Below are 27,179 nucleotides of genomic sequence, written 5' to 3'. Positions count from 1 at the left end.
CATCTGAACAATAGCTGCACTCTTTAGTACGTATATAGGTTTTTAGTTTGTTATTCATTTTTAATATGTGTGTTGACTTGTGCAGGAGTCGTGCAGATGTCTGTACTTACAAATGTCTTTTGTTCACTGTTCATACAGCCAAGGGCATATATAAGTCATGGGGAGTTCGCCATACCCTTGACATGTGGCACGGATCGAAAAACCTTGGAAAGAAGATCCACCAGGTAATATTATGGAATGTATTTCATTTGAACTCATTGTCACTTCGTCACAAAACTTGCTTACACCAATAATTTTCTTTGATTGTTTTTGCATTTCATTCTGTGGTCAGGCGAGCCAGCAGAAGGGGTGCTCCATTTTACTCATTTGGAGCAAGGATGTGTGCAACCACTTTTGGTTTTGTGCCAAAATGTCGGCAACCTATGACGACTTCTTTGTAAGTACTATATGAACTGTTATTTATATTGCTACACTTGTGGAGCCAGAAATATTTCACAGCTGCAGACATCATTTCAGCGTAATGTGTCGGATCATTGCTGATGCGTTATTGTTCTCTTAGGACATGTGGGCTGGCCTACTCCATCACGTCACAGGAGAACACGAGTGGGCTCTTGGCGCCTGTCACCATGGACCCTTGTCGGACAACAGGGACAAGGAATGGATAGAGAAGGGATCTGTGGCACACAGAGCACTCATTGAGATAGTGCTAAATGCACGCTGGCTGGGTGAAGTAGTGAAGTACCTGGGATTTAGGTATGTGGGCATGGGTTTTACATGTAATGTTTATGTTCACAAGTATTTAACTCAAACAAAGGAAGCTCCTGGCTTACTCCCTATAAACCCACATAGGGAAGAAAAAAGTGAGTAAATCTTGGTAAAAGATCATGCAGCTGCACCAACATTTTCCCTTTTTGAAAAATCTCTAAAATACAGATGATTGTAAATCATGCAGTGACTTGATCAAAGTCCTTTTTATTTTTTTACTGTCCACCACTGATTGTGACTATATGTATCAACTAATGACTAATGACAACATAAAAGATCTAACACTTGTTTTTTACTGTTTAGGTCTACAGCAGAACTTGAGTCCTTTCACAACCACATACTGATGTATGCCAGCAAGAGATTCAGTTTCACCCCGCCCGTCTATTCAGCTCGCACCCTACTTGCTGGTTTGGATTATAATCATCATGTCCACCGACCAGTGCAGAGAAAAGCTGATGGCTCCATTGAGTAAGTTCTTAAAATTGACAACAGTATACCCACTAAAACGGAAGTATATTAGTTTTATAATATAAGGTCAAATTTATACATGAATAATTATAATGAATGTTGCCCTTGCACAGGCAGCAGTTTTGCAAATTTATCACAAATTCATTTTTCAATAACCATCTTTTCCTGTTTCGGTCATATGCTAATTTCATTATGTCAGATACTGGAAGCTGTACAACAAGAAGTCGCGGAAGTGGAGCCTGTACACAATGAAGGTCGACAAGGACTATGGCTACATTCCTGACCTCCAGAGGGCCATCCTCCGTAGCCGCACCACAGCAGACAGAGGCATGCCGCGTGTGAGACGCCAGAGGCCTGATGACCCGCGGCAGTATGGTGTGCTATGTGGTATTCCACCTCCAACCACAGAGGAGCTACTGCACACACAAGTCAGTCGACGACAAGGTATAGAAGTTCTTTCAGTGGGCCTCATTCAACATCCCTTCTTCAGAAACCCAAATTGCATGTTTTCACACTAACCCTTGCAGCCTTCACAAAATAGTTTCTCATTACACTGATTCTGATTTTAGTTGATAAAGGTTGCATATAGATTTTGTTAATTACAAGCAGCTTTTTGACGACTACAGAGATGTTATATGAAAGGTATCATTTATGATAATGTAAAGACATCACGCATTGACACACAAAAAGAGACGCATTGACATATTGTCATTGAAATAATATGGTACTATAGCATGAGAGGCAGAGTAAGAAACTTCTCAACCAACAAAAGACCAGCATAGAGTTGCATGCTAAATAAGTTATTATATATGCATTACAGCAGCCTTTTAAAAAATATTATAGCCTATATATATGGCCTATATGTGTGACGTTATAGTCAAAACTAAACAACTGATTTCAAAATTCTAACATGCTATTCTTTGTTCATTCGCAGGGCCAAGGACTACCTAAGTGAGCAGCCGACCATAGGAGAAGACGTGACCCCTGCGACACCTCACCTGAGTCGACCCCACCTACACCCCTACTATGGCCACCACTCAAAAATACTGACCAGGGGTCAGACATGTTCTATAGGCCTAGCCCCACTGAAAGATGGTGTACTTATTTTTTAATTTACCTTTTTTTAAACTTTTTTTGTGGTGTGTTATGAATGTTTGGGATTGTCATCTATATTTTTGAATGTAATAAAAGTGTTACCCAAGTGAGCTGAATTTCTTTACTGAATGGTATTGACACTGGCAGTCGTGAACAAAAAAAGCAGGTGGTCATCCTTCAATGGATTTATTTTTACAAAAACAATGGCAAGAATAACAATAAGTAAAATGTAAATACTCTACAAAAATATCACATCACACAGGAGGAGTGGGAGGGGGGGTTGTTTCAGAGCCTGTGTGGGATAAAGCCCACATATTGGTGGTGGGGGTCAGGATATCAGTCCCTAATCCTCCACACACAACAGTTTGGAATTACAGTTCTGTTACCCCGCCCCAAGGCTCCATACTGCCACACAACAAACTGCCGGTAAGCAGCATACCGGAACTGTCTGTTGTCCTCTCCGGGATTGGGTACGTCCTGCTGAGCCCTAATGTCGTTCCAGATCCTCCTGGTCAGGCGAAGGACACCCTCATGGAGGATGTAGAGGTCCACATGAGGTAGCAGGGAAATGCAGTTCTGTGGTGGCTGGCCACAGCACTTCCTTTCCACGTCAGTGGGCATTTCCCTGCACCTCATGCAGACACACCTCAGGTTGATTGGGGTCCTGGCCAGGAGGACCTGGTGGAGGAGCGCTGACCATTAGATCAAATATGAGGCTGGGATCCCTGAACAGAAATCTCCCCAGAAGCTCCCGACACTGCTGCAGGCTCAAACACTGAATTCTGGCCTAGAAAGACAGTAGATCAGGGAAAAAGTATTACTTTATTTATGAATAAATAATAATGATCATAATGTGGACATAAAGTATGGACATGTTATATTTTGAGATACCTGTTCATCTGATATCTGTCGAGCTTGTAGTAGTTGTACTCTGCTGAAGTCATCTTCAGCCAGAGGGTCTTCAAGCTGACTCTGTCCTCTCCCCCGGCCAGACCCTCTGCCACGTCCACGTCCACGTCCACTAGCTCGCCCTCTTCCTCGCCCTCTTCCTCGCCCTCTCCCTCTTCCTCGTCCATTCGTAGCCGACTGCTCCAGGACATAGTCAGGATCTGACTCGACGGTGCTCTGTTAGTAATAGATATGTAACAGATGTAAAATTACCATTTCCATTATGAATAACATGGTCATGGTTTTATTTATTTCCAGATGTGTAAAGTTATCTATACAGACTAAAAACACTAAAGTTAGAAAGATAGCATTACTGAAACTTGAAGAAGCAACTGGCCGTTGGCTAACGTTAGCCAGCTAGCTATGATATAGACTGAATAAAACATTGGGCTCCGTTGTTTCTAAAGTTTAGCTCGTCATTTCGTCTAGAAAATAAACAATTGCTTTTATTCGGTCTATAAACGAAACACTTCAAATGCAGCAAAGTCTTACAATACTTTAGCTTTTGTTGACGTCGGTCTCCAGCGTTATTTTACACAAAGCATAAATACTGTCTGTTGTCATATGTTCAAAGTTGTCCGTGGTAGCTAAATGTGGTCTGTGACAAAGTATTTTTCTCACCTGTGACTCAGCCATGGTAACTGTTGATGTCGTTAGAAGATGATGTTACCATGGTAACTGTTGATGTCGTTAGAAGGTGATGTTACCATGGTAACTGTTGATGTCGTTAGAAGGTGATGTTACCATGGTAACTGTTGATGTCGTTAGAAGATGATGTTACCATGGTAACTGTTGATGTCGTTAGAAGGTGATGTTACCATGGTAACTGTTGATGTCGTTAGAAGGTAATGTTACCATGGTAACTTGATGTCGTTAGAAGGTAATGTGTAGCTCGCTGCGGTAGCCTCCTCAGATGTAGCGAGCACGTATGAAGCGCGTGCATATGCCCGTTCTCGTGTGGGGGGAGGGGCTTCGGACAGAGAGGGGAGAGCGGAGAGAGGAGAGAGAGGAGAGAGCAGCTCGAGGGGATGCAGGATTTTGCGTTTTCCGGATTTCTACGCACTGCAGCTTTAATATTTTGAGGTGTGAGTGGTGGAAGAAATACTGAAATATCTTTTTAACAATGTTACAAGATCTGTGATGAAGGCATTGACGACAGGACGTGGGCGACTACAATAGGACGTAGGTAACGACTACAGGACGTAGGCGACTACCACAGGACGTATAGGCGACTACGACAGGACGTATAGGCGACTACGACAGGACGTATAGGCGACTACGACAGGACGTATAGGCGACTACGACAGGACGTATAGGCGACTACGACAGGATGTATAGGCGACTACGACAGGACGTATAGGCGACTACGACAGGACGTATAGGCGACTACGACAGGACGTATAGGTGTTGATGGGGGGATGTGGGCGTTGTCGACAGGATGTATCAACATTGACATTAGGACGTATAGGTGTTGACGACAGAACATATGTATGTCATGACGAGTTCTTTGCGCTAGCATCATTGCAATATGAAACCAAAACTAACCGGATCAAATGTTTACAAGTTGACAAAAATGCAAGCTTCGGTTCAGACTTCCGGGTGTAAAGCGGCCCCTCTTAGACTAAGTTGGTTTTAGCGAGATGGGAGTGTGATGAGTCCTTTACTATTCTCAGTTATGACTAGATGATAAATAAACAAACACAGAGACTTCACTGCAGCTACCTTAGTTTCCATGGATCCAGTTGGTTGCATGGATGATTCCTGTGTCACTGTCTGTTGAGGTTTCACAGCTCCGACAAGAACCATCTGAACAAACCACAAGATAAAAACACTATTAGAAGAATTCCTCCAAGTAATTTTATTGAGAGGTAATGTTTTAAAGACACTTACAGAGTACATATTTTGATCTATTTACGTATTTATATACAGATATACGCACATGCAGATAAAAACTCTAACATGAACATTTTGAGGTGTGAGTGGTGGGAGAAATACTAAAATCTTTTTAACAATGTTACAAGTAAATATACATTCAAAAGTAAAAGTACAAAAGTATTCGCATCAAAATATACTCAAAGTACCAAAGATAAAAGTATTCATTATGCAAAATGGCCCATAAGTAATGGATAATGTACAGCAAGCGGTCATTGTTGTGAAATAACGTTGATGTAAACTCATGATTCATTGATTATGTTTTGTTTTATTAATCCAAATCTGCAAAGTAACGGCAACGTTACGTAGGCCATGACGACAGGACGTATAGGATGAAACAGTATGAAAAATAATACATATTTTATATAATTGATAAAATAAATATGAGCTTGAATGTATCTGTTGTCAGCAGCAGCTAGGTGGAGTGTTCGTTATTAACCATTTTCTTTCTCACCTCGTCAGGTCGGCAGCTCTTCAGTTGATCTTTAAGAGAAGAAACAAACAACACTGTCGATGTTTTTAAGGTAAAACTTCAATAATGTCTCTACACGACCACAGTCAGAGTATTCTCAGTGTGTGTTGACCTACCAGCTGCAGGTTTGGGCTTCTTGGCCACTGGGCCTGACTCAGTTGTAACTTTGCTCTTTTTTTCTGAAAAACACATTTTAAAAAGTGAAAGAAAACCACGGAGTTGGCTTCTGTGTGGCCGACTATCAGTTATGTATTTGTGTGTTTCAGATTTGTTTTGATCATTTTGTAAAAGTTTTTACTTTGACATAAAGTGTCAAACATCCCAGTTACATTCACTGTGATTTCATGTTAAAGAATCAAACAACGGGGGGAAATAAACTAAATCCATTCACAGCTTTAATCGTATGAACTCACCTTTGATTTTCTGCTGTGCCTTCAGTTTCTCCACAAAGGTTTGCAGCAGCTGCTGGACTGCAGCGTCGTTCCTCGGTAGCAGCTTCATTTCTTTATCTATGACAGAGATGGACTCCTCTGTCCCATAGTACTGGACGATTATATGAGGGATATCTTCTCTGGGCTTGCCAGACTTCACACCTTGAGGGATTGTGTCCAGTTTGAACAGCAACTTACTGAATTGTTGCTCGGTGAGCTCCTCCAGGATGGAGACCAAGGCTGCTTTCCACTTTATCTCTAACATCATCAACGTCATCTGTTACACACCGAGAGACGAGAGGACGAACAAAAAACGTTTGCAAATTAAAAGCAGAAACAGAGGAAACACTCAAACATCACACTGACCAGGTAAAATATATCATTTATTAATATTTACGCCTCAAAAAGAACTTCTGTGGATATAAATATAGTTCTGATAACCACTCAACATCATTACTGATTTCATTTTCTCAATACACCATATCTAATATAATATATCTAATATAAGTATAGAAAACAATTCTCCAATATTATTGACAGGCTCTTCATTTAATGTGTTGTGTTCGCCAAAGTGCCCACTAGATGGCAGTAATAGAGCACAGGTTGAATTTTGAGTAGGTTTGCAAGATATTCAGATATCAGATAAAACATATTTAATTTAACTTTTGTCTTTTCATGAACAGTCTGTTGATTAGGAATCACAGTTTCCCTGTTTAAAACACCACATTTGTGTTTAGAAAGAAATTCTTATTATAATTATAATATAATTGTTTAAACATTTTCTGGAGGCCATTCTTTGCTCTCGTCTTTGCTCTGCGGCACTTCATTTCCACCATCCCTCTCTCTGTTTCTATTACAGTTTGTTTTATGGTTTGTTTAGTTTTGTTTTATGGTTTGCTTAGTTTATAGTTTGTTTTGTGGTTTGCTTAGTTTTGTTTTATGGTTTGCTTAGTTTATAGTTTGTTTTGTGGTTTGCTTAGTTTTGTTTTATGGTTTGCTTAGTTTATAGTTTGTTTTGTGGTTTGCTTAGTTTTGTTTTGTGGTTTGCTTAGTTTATAGTTTGCTTAATGGTTTGCTTAGTTTATACTTTGTTTTATGGTTTGTATCAACGTTGACAACAGGACGTAGGTACGTCATGACGATTTCTTTGCGCTAGCATCATTGCAATGTGAAACCAAAACTAACCGGATCAAATGTTTACAAGTTGACAAAATGCGAGCTTCGGTTCAGACTTCCGGGTGTGAAACGGCCCCTCTTACACTGCGTTGGTTTTAGCGAGGTTTACTCAATAAACTGATCTAAACGGAGTGAAAGGAATTTTCAAACAGGATTCTCCTGATGAATCTGATGGAAAAACACGTGGAGAACATGAGATATTATTGAAAACTCCTGAAAAACATGGTAAATGAAGTAAAATATTCTTTAATATTTGACTGTTTTTGTTATATCTTTTAACAATTACAATTATTTTATTCTAATTGAGATCATTTTTTAGTTTTTATTGAATTATTAATTTCTTTAACATTAATTGATGATGACCTTGACAACACAGTTCGTCAACAGAGGGTTTTTACTTTGAAAGGATTAACAGAAATCCTGCTGTGGAAAACGGGACACATCAGGGGAGTGTGATGAGTCCTTTACTATTCTCAGTTATGACTAGATGATAAATAAACAAACACAGAGATGTCACTGCAGCTACCTTGGTTTCCATGGATCCAGTTGGTTGCATGGATGATTCCTGCGTCACTGTCTGTTGAGCTTTCACAGCTCCGACAAGAACCATCTGAACAAACCACAAGAAAAAAACACTATTAGAAGAATTCCTCCAAGTAATTTTATTGAGAGGTAAAGTTTTAAAGACACTTACAGAGTACATATTTTGATCTATTTACGTCCGACAGGACGTAGGCGACGACAACAGGACGTAGGCGATGACTACATGACGTAGGCGACTATTACAGGACGTATAGGTGTTGATGGGGGGACGTGGGCGTTGTCGACAGGATGAATCAACATTGACAACAGGACGTATAGGTGATGATGACAGGATGTAGGCGTTGGCGACAGGACGTATAGGTGTTGATGGGGGTACGTGGGCGTTGTCGACAGGATGTATTAACATTGACAACAGGACGTATAGGCGTTGATGACAGGACGTACACTGTAAACAATTGCTGTTAATTTACAGCAGAATTTCAACAGTATTAACCTGTTATTGCTAAAAACAGTGCTTTACTGTTAATACAAAAGAAAATCTGTTAAATTACGCTCATAGGCCGTTTTTTAACTGAACTATAATGTATTCTTAAAAAACAGCACTTTACTGCTGATCAACAGTCTAAAGTATCATGAATAACAGTTTCATGCAGTATTTTTTTAATTCTGGGAAGAGCAATTTCACCTGATCTGCACATGTGAGGCTGGATCCGTTCTTTTATTCATCCATCCCCATCTTACTGATTATTTGGTGAGTAGTAATTTTATTTAATTAATAAATCTGTGCAAAGTTTATCAGTGATGTTTCCAGTTAGTTTGCATTACAGAATATGTGCATGTCATGATAGAGGGATTCAACAGCTAGCTAGAATTTCACAGATGATTGCATATTAATCGGACAACACAAGGAGCTCATTTTAATTTCTATGTATTCAAGTTAATATCTAAGTTAATGTGCTGACACATGTATTTTGCCAGTGAATTCATGCATAACGACGGTGTATACATTTTACAGTCTATGGAAGTCCCTTCAACATTTAAAGTAACATTAAGACTTCAGTGCATGTTGGTTATTGGGTGGTAATTCAGCAGAGCAGATACAAAATTGAAGGCAAGTTTATTTACTAGCTAACTAGTGTTTTTGAATGATATCTGAAAACCACATGTTCTATAGATCAGATGGTCAGAATATTCATAATTGATCAAAAAACTGTTTCTCAACCAGTAATGCACACCACTCAACACAATTCATTTCAAACATTGACTAAAAATCCATGAAGTTGACTGAGGAAAATTCTTTCTAAGTTTCAGGTGAAACAGCAGGAAGCTATTGGCGCTGGATGGTCAGCCTTGAGGGCCACTTCATATATGAAGGGATCCAGCCCACCTTCTCGATGGGGCTTGCTGCATTATTTTCCACCTTCTACACCTGCACGCTCAAGTTAATCTCAAGGTTAGATACTTTCAGTAAAACCTGTATTTTTATTGTGGCATTAATCTAAGTGATTCCCACAACTTGATTTTTACACAGTACCTGAAGAAACACTATCATTTGTCAGGTGCACCGTAGGAATAAACCCTGAGAGAGGCACCAAGGATGGACAGGGCAAAGTCTTCTCAAAGAAAACTGGCAAATTCACGAACTACAAGACAAGACTACAACCGTATATCCACATGTATCCACTCTGCTGATGGGACTCATGGACTTGAGTGGGACTTCATTTAAAATGGTGTTTACATTACATACATGATAAGAGGAAATGAGGGGTACACACGCTGATTTTGTATGTGAGAAGTTACAATGAAAGTTATGTTGGAAATCATATATCTCTCTCTCACACAGTCAGCAGGCTACCAAGGCTGGATTGAGAGAACTGGTGTCTTTGAGTGGGCCATAAGTCATTCACTAACTCACTCCCCCATTATCGCCCAATACTTGGACTTCCACACTTATCCATGTGCCTTGTTAGAGACTGAATATTCATACTTGGACATGATGTCACATGTCTGGTGGTGTTGGTGCTCATTAGTATATAGACAAATAATTTTTTATTTAATGTTAATTTTTTTTTTTATTTGTACCACTGATATGCCTTAAGGCTCAGCAATATATTCAGTATATTCACATGTTACATGAGTTTTTTTTTAACTCTATGATATAGCTCAACTGTCTGTAACTGTTCCACAAAGTAAGGTTAGTAAGATTGTCAGATGTCTTCAGAAATGCTATTTCTTCTGAAATTTGGTTTGTTATCTGTGTCAGGTTTTTTTGTTGGCGCTGTGTTGAACTTCATATGAAAATAAAAAGTAAAGTGCAATAAGATAAGCTGTAGATTTTCTTTTCTCACACATTGTACATGATTGTAAAAGCAGTGAATTAGCTCTGTTCTTCACTCACATGTTGTTATGGTTTGCATTCTGTGCTTGTAGCCAGCTATAGACAGACATTTTGGGCCTTATAGCCTTAATTATAGCCTTTTTCTTAACAAGTGCCTTTAATTGTATTTAGTGTGAATATTCCTTTGTCTGTAACCTGCTAAGTCTATTCATATAGGCAAAAAATAATGTTTATTAAAATGTATGTAAAAATACAACCTAAATAGTGCATTAAAACAAATCAGTAAGATAATGTAAAAGAAAGGGATAAAAACAGCTATATAATGTATCCTTAAACAGTAAATTAACTGTAAAATACTGTGAAATTAATCAAAAAAACAGTATATATTCATTAACAGTACAAAGCTGTAAATTTCAGCTACAGTATAATAATGTTAATTTTACAGTAGAATAATGGCAACCCTGCTTCCAGCTCTTTACTGTTATTTTACTGGGAAATTCTTAACAGTGTAGGTATGTCATGACGAGTTCTTTGTGCTAGCATCATTGCAATGTGAAACCAAACTAACGGGATCAAATGTTTACAGGTTGACAAAAACGTGAGCTTCTGTTCAGACTTCCGGGTGTGAAACGGCCCGTCTTAGACTGCGTTGGTTTTAACAAGGTGTACTCAATAAACTGATCTAAATTGAGTGAAAGGAATTTTCAAACAGGATTCTCCTGATGAATCTGATGGAAAAACACGTGGAGACCATGAGATATTATTGAAAACTCCTAAGAAAGACGTTAAGTGAGGTAAAATATTCTTTAATATTTGACTGTTTTTGTTATATCTTTTAACAATTAAGATTATTTTATTCTAATTGAGATGTCAACATCATTTTTTAGTTTTTATTGAATTATTAATTTCTTTAACATTAATTGATGATGACCTTGACAACACAGTTCGTCAACAGAGGGTTTTTACTTTGAAAGGATTAACAGAAATCCTGCTGTGGAAAACGGGACACCTCAGGGGAGTCTGATGAGTCCTTTACTATTCTCAGTTATGACTAGATGATAAATAAACAAACACAGAGATGTCACTGCAGCTACCTTGGTTTCCATGGATCCAGTTGTTTGCATGGATGATTCCTGCTTCACTGTCTGTTGAGGCTTCACAGCTCCGAAAGGAAGCATCTGAACAAACCACAAGATAAAAACACTTTTAGAAGAATTCCTCCAAGTAACTTTATTGAGAGGTAATGTTTTAAAGACACTTACAGAGTACATATTTTGAACTATTTACGTATTTATATACAGATATACGCACATGCAGATAAAGACTCTTACATCAATATTTTGAGGCTTGAGTGGTGGAAGAAATACTGAAATCTTTTTAACAATGTTACAAGTAAATGTGCATTCAAAAGTAAAAGTACAAAAGTATTAGCTCATGATTCATTGATTATGTTTTATATTATTAATCCAAATCTGCAAAGTATCGGCAACAGCACATAGGCCATGATGACAGGACGAGTAGGACAAAATAGTATAAAAATAACACATATTTTATATATATGATAAAATAAATATGAGCTTGAATGTATCTGTTGTCAGCAGCAGCTAGGTGGAGTGTTCGTTATTAACCATTTTCTTTCTCACCTCGTCAGGTCGGCAGCTCTTCAGTTGATCTTTAAGAGAAGAAACAAACAAGACTGTCGATGTTTTTAAGGTAAAACTTCAATAATGTCTCTACACGACCACAGTCAGAGTATTCTCAGTGTGTGTTGACCTACCAGCTGCAGGTTTGGGCTTCTTGGCCACAGCTCCTGAGTCAGCTGCAAATTTGCTCGTCGTCCCTGAAAATTACATTTTAAAAAAGTTAAACACACAAATTGAAAATGATTCATGGATTCAATTTAAATGTGTTATTGATACTATACATTTATTATGTTTTAATTTATCATATAGTAACATACTGTCTGTTCTGTTGTAGCTACTCAACATATATGTATCTATGTATATACAGACGTAGGCAAAATTGTTGGTAACGTTCCGTTAAAGAGAGAAAAACCCACAATGGTCACTGAAATAACTTGAAACTGACAAAAGTAATAATAAATAAAAATTTACTGAAAATTATCTAATGAAAATCAGCTGTTGCTTTTGAATTGTGGTTCAACAGAATCATTTTAAAAAACAAACTGATGAAACTGGCCAGGACAAAAATGATGGTACCCCTAGAAAAGATGTAAAATAATGTGACCATAGGGACATATTAAACTAAGGTGTGTCCTGTAAATAGCATCACAGGTATCTTCAAACTTGTAATCAGTCAGTCTGCCTATTTAAAGGGTGAAAAGCAGTCACTGTGCTGTTTGGCATCATGGTGTGTACCACACTGAACATGGACCACAGAAAGCTAAGGAGAGAGTTGTCTCAGGAGATTAGAAAGAACATTATAGACCTTCATGTTAAAGGTAAAGGCTATAAGACCATCTCCAAGCAGCTTGATGTTCCTGTGACTACAGCTGCACATATTATTCAGAAGTTTAAGGTCCATGGGACTGTAGCCAACCTCCCTGGACGTGGCCGCAAGAGGAAAATTGATGACATATTGAAGAGACGGATAATACGAATGGTAACCAAAGAGCCCAGAACAACTTCCAAAGAGATTAGAGGTGAACTCCAAGGTCAAGGTACATCAGTGTCAGATCGCACCATCCGTCACTGTTTGAGCCAAAGTGGACTTAATGGAAGACGACCGAGGAGGACACCAAATCATAAAAAAGCGAGACTGGAATTTTCCAAAATGCATATTGACAAGCCACAAAGCTTCTGGGAGAATGTCCTTTGGACAGATGAGACAAAACTGGAGCTTTTTGGCAAGTCACATCAGCTCTATGTTCACAGACGAAGAGATGAAGCATCCAAAGAAAAGAACACTGTACCTAATGTGAAACATGAAGGAGGCTCGGTTATGTTATGGGGCTGCTTTGCTGCCTCTGGCACAGGGTGTCTTGAATCTGTGCAGGGTGCAATGAAATCTCAAGACTATCAAGGCATTCTGGAGTGAAATGTGCTGCCCAGTGTCAGAAAGCTTGGTCTCAGTTGCAGGTCATGGGTCCTCCAACAGGATAATGACCCAAAACACAGCTAAAAACACCCAAGAATGGCTAAGAACAAAACATTGGACTATTCTGAAGTGGCCTTCTATGAGCCCGGATCTAAATCCTATTGAACATCTGTGGAAGGAGCTGAAACATGCAGTCTGGAGAAGGCACCCTTCAAACCTGAGACAGCTGGAGCAGTTTGCTCACGAGGAGTGGGCCAACATACCTGTCGACAGGTGCAGAAGTCTCATTGAGAGTTACAGAAATCACTTGATTGCAGTGATTGCCTCAAAAGGTTGTGCAACTAAATATTAAGTTAAGAGTACCATCATTTTTGTCTAGGCCAGTTTCATTAGTTTGTTTTTTTAAATGATTTTGTTGAACCACAATTCAAAAACAATATCTGATTTTCATTAGTTAATTTTCAGTGAATTTTTATTTATTATTACTTTTGTCAGTTTCAAGTTATTTCAGTGACCATTGTGGGTTTTTCTCTCTTTAACGGAACGTTACCAACAACTTCGCCTACGTCTGTATGTGTGTGTGTGTGTGTGTGTGTGTGTGTGTGTGTGTGTGTGTGTGTGTGTATATGTGTGTATATATAGGCTTTGGCGACAGCATAATATAGGCGTTGGCGACAGGACATAGGTGGTGACGACAGGACGTAGGTGATGACGACAGGACGTAGGTGATGACGGCAAGACGTATAGGCGTTGGCAACAGGACGTAGGTGATGACAACAGGACGTATAAGTGTTGACGACAGTTTGTGTGTGTGCGTGTGTGTGTGTGTGTGTGTGTGTGTGTGTGTGTGTGTGTGCGTGTGCGTGCGTGTTGACCTACCAGCTGCAGCTTTGGGCTTCTTGGCCACTGGTCCTGAGTCAGTTGTAACTTTGCTCTTTTTTTCTGAAAAACACATTTTAAAAAGTGAAAGAAAACCACGGAGTTGGCTTCTGTCTGGCCGACTATCAGTTATGTATTTGTGTGTTTCATATTTGTTTTGATCATTTTGTAAAAGTTTTTACTTTGACATAAAGTGTCAAACATCCCAGTTACATTCACTGTGATTTCATGTTAAAGAATCAAACAACGGGGGGAAATAAACTAAATCCATTCACAGCTTTAATCGTATGAACTCACTTTTGATTTTCTGCTGTGCCTTCAGTTTCTCCACAAAGGTTTGCAGCAGCTGCTGGACTGCAGCGTCGTTCCTCGGTAGCAGCTTCATTTCTTTATCTATGACAGAGATGGACTCCTCTGTCCCATAGTACTGGATGATTATATGAGGGATATCTTCTCTGGGCTTGCCAGACTTCACACCTTGAGGGATTGTGTCCAGTTTGAACAGCAACTTACTGAATTGTTGCTCGGTGAGCTCCTCCAGGATGGAGACCAGGGCTGCTTTCCACTCCGCCTCTAACATCATCAACGTCATCTGTTACACACCGAGAGACGAGAGGACGAACAAAAAACGTTTGCAAATTAAAAGCAGAAACAGAGGAAACACTCAAACATCACACTGACCAGGTAAAATATATAATTTATTAATATTTACGCCTCAAAAAGAACTTCTGTGGGTATAAATATAGTTCTGATAACCACTCAACATCATTACTGATTTCATTTTCTCAATACACCATATCTAATATAATATATCTAATATAAATATAGAAAACAATTCTCCAATATTATTGACAGGCTCTTCATTTAATGTGTTGTGTTCGCCAAAGTGCCCACTAGATGGCAGTAATAGAGCACAGGTTGAATTTGGAGTAGGTTTGCAAGATATTCAGATATCAGATAAAACATATTTAATTTAACTTTTGTCATTTCATGAACAGTCTGTTGATTAGGAATCACAGTCCCTGTTTAAAACACCACATTTGTGTTTAGAAAGAAATTCTTATTATAATTATAATATAATTGTTTAAACATTTTCTGGAGGCCATTCTTTGCTCTCGTCTTTGCTCTGCGGCACTTCATTTCCACCATCCCTCTCTCTGTTTCTATTACAGTTTGTTTTATGGTTTGCTTAGTTTATAGCTTGTTTTATGGTTTGTTTAGTTTATAGTTTGCTTAATGGTTTGCTTAGTTTATACTTTGTTTTATGGTTTGTATCAACGTTGACAACAGGACGTATAGGCATTGATGACAGGACGTAGGTACGTCATGACGATTTCTTTGCGCTAGCATCATTGCAATGTGAAACCAAAACTAACCGGATCAAATGTTTACAAGTTGACAAAATGCGAGCTTCGGTTCAGACTTCCGGGTGTGAAACGGCCCCTCTTACACTGCATTGGTTTTAGTGAGGTTTACTCAATAAACTGATCTAAACGGAGTGAAAGGAATTTTCAAACAGGATTCTCCTGATGAATCTGATGGAAAAACACATGGAGACCATGAGATATTATTGAAAACTCCTGAAAAACATGGTAAATTAAGTAAAATATTCTTTAATATTTGACTGTTTTTGTTATATCTTTTAACAATTACAATTATTTTATTCTAATTGAGATCATTTTTTAGTTTTTATTGAATTATTAATTTCTTTAACATTAATTGATGATGACCTTGACAACACAGTTCGTCAACAGAGAGTTTTTACTTTGAAAGGATTAACAGAAATCCTGCTGTGGAAAACGGGACACCTCAGGGGAGTGTGATGAGTCCTTTACTATTCTCAGTTATGACTAGATGATAAATAAACAAACACAGAGATGTCACTGCAGCTACCTTGGTTTCCATGGATCCAGTTGGTTGCATGGATGATTCCTGCGTCACTGTCTGTTGAGGTTTCACAGCTCCGACAAGAACCATCTGAACAAACCACAAGAAAAAAACACTATTAGAAGAATTCCTCCAAGTAATTTTATTGAGAGGTAATGTTTTAAAGACACTTACAGAGTACATATTTTGAACTATTTACGTCCGACAGGACGTAGGCGACGACAACAGGACGTAGGCGATGACTACATGACGTAGGCGACTATTACAGGACGTATATACGACTACGTATCAACATTGACGACATGTTGTATAGGTGTTGATGACAGGACGTGGGCGTTGTCGACAGGATGAATCAACATTGACAACAGGACGTATAGGTGATGATGACAGGATGTAGGCGTTGGCGACAGGACGTATAGGTGTTGATGGGGGTACGTGGGCGTTGTCGACAGGATGTATCAACATTGACAATAGGACGTATAGGCGTTGATGACAGGACGTAGGTATGGCATGACGAGTTCTTTGTGCTAGCATCATTGCAATGTGAAACCAAACTAACGGGATCAAATGTTTACAGGTTGACAAAAACGTGAGCTTCTGTTCAGACTTCCGGGTGTGAAACGGCCCGTCTTAGACTGCGTTGGTTTTAACAAGGTGTACTCAATAAACTGATCTAAACAGAGTGAAAGGAATTTTCAAACAGGATTCTCCTGATGAATCTGATGGAAAAACATGTGGAGACCATGAGATATTATTGAAAACTCCTAAGAAAGATGTTAAGTGAAGTAAAATATTCTTTAATATTTGACTGTTTTTGTTATATCTTTTAACAATTAAGATTATTTTATTCTAATTGAGATCATTTTTTAGTTTTTATTGAATTATTAATTTCTTTAACATTAATTGATGATGACCTTGACAACGCAGTTCGTCAACAGAGGGTTTTTACTTTGAAAGGATTAACAGAAATCCTGTTGTGGAAAACGGGACACATCAGGGGAGTGTGATGAGTCCTTTACTATTCTCAGTTATGACTAGATGATAAATAAACAAACACAGAGGCGTCACTGCAGCTACCTTGGTTTCCATGGATCCAGTTGGTTGCATGGATGATTCCTGTGTCATTGTCTGTTGAGGCTTCACAGCTCCGAAAGGAAGCATCTGAACAAACCACAAGATAAAAACACTATTAGAAGAATTCCTCCAAGTAATTTTATTGAGAGGTAATGTTTTAAAGACACTTACAGAGTACATATTTTGAACTATTTACGTATTTATATACAGATATACGCACATGCAGATAAAGACTCTTACATCAATATTTTGAGGCTTGAGTGGTGGAAGAAATACTGAAATCTTTTTAACAATGTTACAAGTAAATGTGCATTCAAAAGTAAAAGTACAAAAGTATTAGCTCATGATTCATTGATTATGTTTTGTATTATTAATCCAAATCTGCAAAGTATCGGCAACAGCACATAGGCCATGATGACAGGACGAGTAGGACAAAATAGTATAAAAATAACACATATTTTATATATATGATAAAATAAATATGAGCTTGAATGTATCTGTTGTCAGCAGCAGCTAGGTGGAGTGTTCGTTATTAACCGTTTTGTTTCTCACCTCGTCAGGTCGGCAGCTCTTCAGTGTATCTTTAAGAGAAGAAACAAACAAGACTGTCGATGTTTTTAAGGTAAAACTTCAATAATGTCTCTACACGACCACAGTCAGAGTATTCTCAGTGTGTGTTGACCTACCAGCTGCAGGTTTGGGCTTCTTGGCCACAGCTCCTGAGTCAGCTGCAAATTTGCTCGTCGTCCCTGAAAATTACATTTTAAAAAAGTTAAACACACAAATTGAAAATGATTCATGGATTCAATTTAAATGTGTTATTGATACTATACATTTATTATGTTTTAATTTATCATATAGTAACATACTGTCTGTTCTGTTGTAGCTACTCAACATATATGTATCTATGTATATATGTGTGTGTGTGTGTGTGTATATGTGTGTATATATAGGCGTTGGCGACAGCATAATATAGGCGTTGGCGACAGGACGTAGGTGGTGACGACAGGACGTATAGGCGTTGGCAACAGGACGTAGGTGATGACAACAGGACGTATAAGTGTTGGCAACAGGACGTAGGTGATGACAACAGGACGTATAGGCGTTGGCAACAGGACGTAGGTGATGACAACAGGACGTATAAGTGTTGACGACAGTTTGTGTGTGTGTGTGTGTGTGTGTGTGTGTGTGTGTGTGTGTGTGTGTGTGTGTGTGTGTGTGTGTGTGTGTGTGTGTGTGTGTGTGTGCGCGCGCGCGCGTGCGTGCGTGCGTGCGTGCGTGCGTGTGTGCGCGCGTGCGTGCGTGTTGACCTACCAGCTGCAGCTTTGGGCTTCTTGGCCACTGGTCCTGAGTCAGTTGTAACTTTGCTCTTTTTTTCTGAAAAACACATTTTAAAAAGTGAAAGAAAACCACGGAGTTGGCTTCTGTGTGGCCGACTATCAGTTATGTATTTGTGTGTTTCATATTTGTTTTGATCATTTTGTAAAAGTTTTTACTTTGACATAAAGTGTCAAACATCCCAGTTACATTCACTGTGATTTCATGTTAAAGAATCAAACAACGGGGGGAAATAATCTAAATCCATTCACAGCTTTAATCGTATGAACTCACCTTTGATTTTCTGCTGTGCCTTCAGTTTCTCCACAAAGGGGAGCAGCAGCTGCTGGACTGCAGCGTCGTTCCTCGGTAGCAGCTTCATTTCTTTATCTATGACAGAGATGGACTCCTCTGTCCCATAGTGCTGGACGATTATATGAGGGATATCTTCTCTGGGCTTGCCAGACTTCACACCTTGAGGGATTGTGTCCAGTTTGAACAGCAACTTACTGAATTGTTGCTCGGTGAGCTCCTTCAGGATGGAGACCAAGGCTGCTTTCCACTCCGCCTCTAACATCATCAACGTCATCTGTTACACACCGAGAGACGAGAGGACGAACAAAAAACGTTTGCAAATTAAAAGCAGAAACAGAGGAAACACTCAAACATCACACTGACCAGGTAAAATATATCATTTATTAATATTTACGCCTCAAAAAGAACTTCTGTGGATATAAATATAGTTCTGATAACCACTCAACATCATTACTGATTTCATTTTCTCAATACACCATATCTAATATAATATATCTAATATAAGTATAGAAAACAATTCTCCAATATTATTGACAGGCTCTTCATTTAATGTGTTGTGTTCGCCAAAGTGCCCACTAGATGGCAGTAATAGAGCACAGGTTGAATTTTGAGTAGGTTTGCAAGATATTCAGATATCAGATAAAACATATTTAATTTAACTTTTGTCTTTTCATGAACAGTCTGTTGATTAGGAATCACAGTTTCCCTGTTTAAAACACCACATTTGTGTTTAGAAAGAAATTCTTATTATAATTATAATATAATTGTTTAAACATTTTCTGGAGGCCATTCTTTGCTCTCGTCTTTGCTCTGCGGCACTTCATTTCCACCATCCCTCTCTCTGTTTCTATTACAGTTTGTTTTATGGTTTGCTTAGTTTATAGTTTGTTTTATGGTTTGTTTAGTTTATAGTTTGTTTTATGGTTTGTTTAGTTTTGTTTTATGGTTTGCTTAGTTTATAGTTTGTTTTATGGTTTGCTTAGTTTTGTTTTATGGTTTGCTTAGTTTATAGTTTGTTTTATGGTTTGTTTAGTTTTGTTTTGTGGTTTGCTTAGTTTATAGTTTGTTTTATGGTTTGCTTAGTTTATAGTTTGTTTTGTGGTTTGCTTAGTTTTGTTTTATGGTTTGCTTAGTTTATAGTTTGTTTTGTGGTTTGCTTAGTTTTGTTTTATGGTTTGCTTAGTTTATAGTTTGTTTTGTGGTTTGCTTAGTTTATAGTTTGTTTTATGGTTTGCTTAGTTTATAGTTTGTTTTGTGGTTTGCTTAGTTTTGTTTTATGGTTTGCTTAGTTTATAGTTTGCTTAATGGTTTGCTTAGTTTATACTTTGTTTTATGGTTTGTATCAACGTTGACAACAGGACGTAGGTACGTCATGACGATTTCTTTGCGCTAGCATCATTGCAATGTGAAACCAAAACTAACCGGATCAAATGTTTACAAGTTGACAAAATGCGAGCTTCGGTTCAGACTTCCGGGTGTGAAACGGCCCCTCTTAGACTGCGTTGGTTTTAGCGAGGTTTACTCAATAAACTGATCTAAACGGAGTGAAAGGAATTTTCAAACAGGATTCTCCTGATGAATCTGATGGAAAAACACATGGAGACCATGAGATATTATTGAAAACTCCTGAAAAACATGGTAAATGAAGTAAAATATTCTTTAATATTTGACTGTTTTTGTTATATCTTTTAACAATTACAATTATTTTATTCTAATTGAGATCATTTTTTAGTTTTTATTGAATTATTAATTTCTTTAACATTAATTGATGATGACCTTGACAACACAGTTCGTCAACAGAGGGTTTTTACTTTGAAAGGATTAACAGAAATCCTGTTGTGGAAAACGAAACACCTCAGGGGAGTGTGATGAGTCCTTTACTATTCTCAGTTATGACTAGATGATAAATAAACAAACACAGAGATGTCACTGCAGCTACCTTGGTTTCCATGGATCCAGTTGGTTGCATGGATGATTCCTGCGTCACTGTCTGTTGAGGTTTCACAGCTCCGACAAGAACCATCTGAACAAACCACAAGATAAAAACACTATTAGAAGAATTCCTCCAAGTAATTTTATTGAGAGGTAAAGTTTTAAAGACACTTACAGAGTACATATTTTGATGTATTTACGTCCGACAGGACGTAGGCGACGACAACAGGACGTAGGCGATGACTACATGACGTAGGCGACTATTACAGGACGTATATACGACTACGTATCAACATTGACGACATGTTGTATAGGTGTTGATGACAGGACGTGGGCGTTGTCGACAGCATGAATCAACATTGACAACAGGACGTATAGGTGATGATGACAGGATGTAGGCGTTGGCGACAGGACGTATAGGTGTTGATGGGGGTACGTGGGCGTTGTCGACAGGATGTATTAACATTGACAATAGGACGTATAGGCGTTGATGACAGGACGTAGGTATGGCATGACGAGTTCTTTGTGCTAGCATCATTGCAATGTGAAACCAAACTAACGGGATCAAATGTTTACAGGTTGACAAAAACGTGAGCTTCTGTTCAGACTTCCGGGTGTGAAACGGCCCCTCTTACACTGCGTTGGTTTTAGCGAGGTTTACTCAATAAACTGATCCAAACGGAGTCAAAGGAATTTTCAAACAGGATTCTCCTGATGAATCTGATGGAAAAACACGTGGAGACCAGGAGATATTATTGAAAACTCCTGAGAAAGATGGTAAGTGAAGTAAAATATTCTTTAATATTTGACTGTTTTTGTTGTATCTTTTAACAATTAAGATTATTTTATTCTAATTGAGATGTCAACATCATTTTTTAGTTTTTATTGAATTATTAATTTCTTTAACATTAATTGATGATAACCTTGACAACACAGTTCGTCAACAGAGGGTTTTTACTTTGAAAGGATTAACAGAAATCCTGCTGTGGAAAACGGGACACATCAGGGGAGTGTGATGAGTCCTTTACTATTCTCAGTTATGACTAGATGATAAATAAACAAACACAGAGACGTCACTGCAGCTACCTTGGTTTCCATGGATCCAGTTGGTTGCATGGATGATTCCTGTGTCATTGTCTGTTGAGGCTTCACAGCTCCGAAAGGAAGCATCTGAACAAACCACAAGATAAAAACACTATTAGAAGAATTCCTCCAAGTAATTTTATTGAGAGGTAATGTTTTAAAGACACTTACAGAGTACATATTTTGAACTATTTACGTATTTATATACAGATATACGCACATGCAGATAAAGACTCTTACATCAATATTTTGAGGCTTGAGTGGTGGAAGAAATACTGAAATCTTTTTAACAATGTTACAAGTAAATGTGCATTCAAAAGTAAAAGTACAAAAGTATTAGCTCATGATTCATTGATTATGTTTTATATTATTAATCCAAATCTGCAAAGTATCGGCAACAGCACATAGGCCATGATGACAGGACGAGTAGGACAAAATAGTATAAAAATAACACATATTTTATATATATGATAAAATAAATATGAGCTTGAATGTATCTGTTGTCAGCAGCAGCTAGGTGGAGTGTTCGTTATTAACTGTTTTCTTTCTCACCTCGTCAGGTCGGCAGCTCTTCAGTGTATCTTTAAGAGAAGAAACAAACAAGACTGTCGATGTTTTTAAGGTAAAACTTCAATAATGTCTCTACACGACCACAGTCAGAGTATTCTCAGTGTGTGTTGACCTACCAGCTGCAGGTTTGGGCTTCTTGGTCACTGGGCCTGAGTCAGTTGTAACTTTGCTCTTTTTTTCTGAAAAACACATTTTAAAAAGTGAAAGAAAACCACGGAGTTGGCTTCTGTGTGGCCGACCATCAGTTATGTATTTGTGTGTTTCAGATTTGTTTTGATCACTTTGTAAACCTTTTTTCTTTGACATAAAGTGTCAAACATCCCAGTTACATTCACTGTGATTTCATGTTAAAGAATCAAACAACGGGGGGAAATAATCTAAATCCATTCACAGCTTCAATCGTATGAACTCACTTTTGATTTTCTGCTGTTGTTTCTTCAGTTTCTCCACAAAGGGGAGCAGCAGCTGCTGGACTGCAGCGTCGTTCCTCGGTATCAGCTTCATTTCTTTATCTATGACGGAGATGGACTCCTCTGTCCCATAGTACTGGACGATTATATGAGGGATATCTTGTCTGGTCCTGCCAGACTTCACACCTTGAGGGATTGTGTCCAGTTTGAACAGCAACTTACTGAATTGTTCCTCGGTGAGCTCCTCCAGGATAGAGACCAGGGCTGCTTTCCACTTTATCTCTAACATCATCAACGCCATCTGTTACACACCGAGAGACGAGAGGACGAACAAAAAACGTTTGCAAATTAAAAGCAGAAACTGAGGAAACACTCAAACATCACACTGACCAGGTCAAATATATAATTTATTAATATTTACGCCTCAAAGAGAACTTCTGTGGATATAAATATAGTTCTGATAAACACTCAACATCATTACTGATTTCATTTTCTCAATACACCATATCTAATATAATAAAAAATAAATGATTCATGCCTTCTATATGTATATACATTATGTATAGGTTTATTCAGAGTCTTCCCCTTTTAAACACATGAAAAAATGACATTATTTCTCATCACAAAGGGGGGTTACAAGTTCCTGTTCTGTAGGTTGATTAATGTACACAAAGCAGTACAGTTAAGCACAAAAACAGTGAGCCATAACATCATCAGCCATAATATTCTCAGCCTCTTCACAGGACAAATAAACAGCTACTATCGAGTCACATCAGTCAACATTGAAACAGGAAACGGTGATCGGATCACAAGTGGACAGTTTTCAGGACGTTTGTTCACACCTGGTATTAGAGTAGCTACTCTACATGTGTCTCCAGAGGCCACTTGTGATCCGATCTCACTTCCCCACTCTATATGCAAATAAACACGTGGTAAACACACGGCTAACACCCAGACGTTGTGACGTAATACTACATGCATGTCAGTAGTAATATCCTACATATTCGTGATTCAGGTACATGCTATTAACATCTGTCTGCCTGTTTATTAATGAGGAGCTCAGTGACCCCGCGGATCCCAGAGGTCGAGTAGGTGGTCCTTAATGTGGCCCAGGCTCTGGATGTGGTCTGAAAGATCCGACCTCAATGTGACTTGAGTGTGTTCACACCTGTACTTACAGCTGTCCACCTGTGATCCGATCACTGAGGATGTAGTTAATAACAGATCTGAACAGACCTGTTCACACCTGTGTGACAGTGGCCCTGTCAGAACATGTTAACTCTCAGAACATTCTGCTGATAGCTTCACGCACTGATCAGCATTTTCTTTGTTCAAAACACAACAGTGTGTTTTGTAATTAATGTCATTAAGGATCTTATCTCACAGTAGATTCATTTTTCAGAAGAAATTAGCAGTAAAGTCTGTAATTAATACTCACTTTGTCCTTCTCTTCAACCACGTAATCCGTCTTTGAAATTTAAAAGAGGATGTGAGAGGAGGTGCCAGTGTGCAGGAAGGCACAAAGTCTGATCGTGTTAGTGTGGCAGGTACCAACTTTAATCAGGTTTTAACATCCAGTTGTAAACACACAGCTTCCCTCCAGTGAACAATGGTTTAGCCCACAAACCGACAACATAACTCATACTTTAAGATTCTTGTGGTGGGAAGTGAAAGTGGTCTATTTCCTTGTGCTGTCAGTTGTGTTAAGTCAGTCAGTAGTTTAGAGGTGGAAGAAGTATTCAGATATTTTACTTGAGTAAATGCAGCAATACCATAAAAATACTCAGTTACAAGTAAAAGTCCTGCATTTAGAAATTTAGAAGTTAATTTTAGATTTTATTACTTTACTGAACTGCACTATGAATTTAATTTCACCACTGTCTGGAGCTTTAATCATCTTTTCTAAGAATGTGTTTAATTTAAAAATTAAAGATTTTCTTTATATTCAGTTGTGTTTCTGTCAGACGAAAAATCTCTTCTAAGAGTCCGTAGTAGTCTGTGGTCTTTATCAGTGGTGGAAAGAAACAAAGTACATTTATTATTTATTTACATTTATTCAAGTTTGCAATTTTGAGGCATTTGTACGTTCACAGAAGTATTAGCAACAAACAGTTTTTTCATGGTATTTTTGGATCTCAGGATTTATTTTTCTAGCTACAAAATACTGACTGTAAAGGTTGATGCACACTTTTAATTTCTTGTAGACTAGTGCATCAGAGGTCCATATCCATCTTATCTGTAGCCCCCATGATGCCTTGCGTGAATTATGGGCGCAACTTCCGTCGTGTCACTGAACCGGAACCGTCGTTTTCCATGGTAACGGCCCGCTAATCCTCTCTCCTAGAGCGATTGTATTAAAAACACCACCTGTTACACCTCCAACGGGATAATGTGATCATACCTCTGTAGTGTTTTAACTACACCTTCTGCCCGCTTGGAACCTCGACCGAGGCGGGACCAAGAATGGAGCGGTTCTATCGGTACCACCCTCAACTTTTGCTAATGGAAACACAAAAGTAACGTTCTAATGTGTAACAAACTGAACTGAACAGCTTGCTGGAAATATATCTGCAACTCTTCTGTAATTACCAACTCAGTTGAAGCACAAGCTTCGATTAAGAATGCCTCAACAGTCGGAGTGGGTTTACTGCCACAAGTGGCTCTTTTATTAAGAACAAGTAGAAAAAGGAGAGGACAGACAGTCGTACCATGACGTGGAAGTGAACCACCCACTGGTGGAGCACTGGGAGTATCCCACCTGACAAAGAAAACACAAACCAACATCACCCTGATCTACAAATATCTGTAGAACATTTTTATTGTTTTTTGATCTCCATAATTTTATTTCCTTGTACTTTTGCTTCTGCTGTGAGCGGTATTTCTTTAGAGAATCTCTCAATGAAATCATCATTCGCTACGTAGCCAAATGCGTTTGCCAGATGTCGAGTTGTTACAAAAACAGTCTGCAGACGGTCGTTGAACTCTACCTTCAGGTGAGTGTTGGTCTTATTGGTGCTTTTGATCCTGATTATTGTAATCCTCCCAGTCTGGACAGCAGCACTCTGAACCTGGATAAACACAGATCCACATTCATAATGAAGGTTTGGGACAAGAAGAAAGGTTCAGTACAATTACCACTCTGATAAAGTAGTCAAATAGTTGAGTGTCTGCTTTAAAGGACGATTTATTTCTGTTTTGCAAACCACACAATATTTAACAGCTTATAAACTGAGCAGAGACGAGACAGTGTCTAACAGTTTTATTATGTTTGTTTATAGCCACGGTTTTATATGATGACAGGATGTAGGTGTTGACGACAGGACGTATGAGTTGACGACAGGACGTATGAGTTGACGACAGGACGTGGGCGTTGTCGATAGGATGTAACGACATTGACAATAGGACGTATAGGTGTTGATGGGGGGACGTGGCCGTTGTCGACAGGATGTATCAACATTGACAATAGGACGTATAGGCGTTGACGACAGGACGTAGGTACGTCATGACGAGTTCTTTGCGCTAGCATCATTGCAATGTGAAACCAACACTAACCGGATCAAATGTTTACAGGTTGTAAAAAACACGAGCTTCGGTTCAGACTTCCGGGTGTGAAACGGTCCGTCTTAGACTGCATTGGTTTTAACAAGGTGTACTCAATAAACTGATCTGAACAGAGTGAAAGGAATTTTCAAACAGGATTCTCCTGATGAATCTGATGGAAAAACACGTGGAGACCAGGAGATATTATTGAAAACTCCTGAAAAAGATGGTAAGTGAAGTAAAATATTCTTTAATATTTGACTGTTTTTGTTATATCTTTTAACAATTAAAATTATTTAATTCTAATTGAGATCATTTTTTTCTTTTTATTGAATTGTTAATTTCTTTAACATTAATTGATGATGACCTTGACAACACAGTTCGTCAACAGAGGGTTTTTACTTTGAAAGGATTAACAGAAATCCTGTTGTGGAAAACGGGACACCTCAGGGGAGTCTGATGAGTCCCTTTACTATTCTCAGTTATGACTAGATGATAAATAAACAAACATAGAGACGTCACTGCAGCTACCTTGGTTTCCATGGATCCAGTTGGTTGCATGGATGATTCCTGCTTCGCTGTCTGTTGAGGCTTCACAGCTCCGAAAGGAAGCATCTGAACAAACCACAAGATAAAAATACTATTAGAAGAATTCCTCCAAGTAATTTTATTGAGAGTTAATGTTTTAAAGACACTTACAGAGTACATATTTTGAACTATTTACGTATTTATATACATATATACGCACATGCAGATAAAAACTCTAACATGAACATTTTGAGGTGTGAGTGGTGGAAGAAATACTGAAATCTTTTTAACTATGTTACAAGTAAATATGCATTCAAAAGTAAAAGTACAAAAGTATTAGCATCAAAATATACTCAAAGTACCAAAGAAAAAAGTATTCATTATGGAAAATGGCCCATAAGTAAGGGATAATGTACAGC

At 38.4% G+C, this 27,179-nt stretch overlaps 3 long non-coding RNA genes across 3 annotated transcripts; 2 read left to right on the top strand and 1 right to left on the bottom strand.

The window, feature by feature from the left end:
* Positions 1–33: 33 nt before the first annotated feature.
* On the top strand, positions 34–1,291 carry LOC141752348 (uncharacterized). Its single transcript, XR_012590217.1, has 4 exons — positions 34–224; positions 332–436; positions 560–753; positions 1,069–1,291. It is a non-coding gene; the product is annotated as an uncharacterized LOC141752348 (long non-coding RNA).
* Positions 1,292–1,443: 152 nt separating this feature from the next.
* LOC141752343 (uncharacterized) lies at positions 1,444–2,438 on the top strand. Its single transcript, XR_012590212.1, has 2 exons — positions 1,444–1,677; positions 2,168–2,438. It is a non-coding gene; the product is annotated as an uncharacterized LOC141752343 (long non-coding RNA).
* A 19,962-nt stretch (positions 2,439–22,400) lies between these two features.
* Positions 22,401–25,965, bottom strand: LOC141752345 (uncharacterized). The gene is made up of 3 exons (XR_012590214.1): positions 24,131–25,965; positions 22,696–22,993; positions 22,401–22,461 (listed from the first exon to the last, which is right to left on the bottom strand). It is a non-coding gene; the product is annotated as an uncharacterized LOC141752345 (long non-coding RNA).
* Between the last annotated feature and the right edge of the window lie 1,214 nt (positions 25,966–27,179).

The sequence above is a fragment of the Sebastes fasciatus genome, chromosome 16, assembly GCF_043250625.1.
Source record: "Sebastes fasciatus isolate fSebFas1 chromosome 16, fSebFas1.pri, whole genome shotgun sequence".
Taxonomy (NCBI): domain Eukaryota; kingdom Metazoa; phylum Chordata; class Actinopteri; order Perciformes; family Sebastidae; genus Sebastes; species Sebastes fasciatus.
This window is presented reverse-complemented; position numbering and strand designations above follow the sequence as displayed.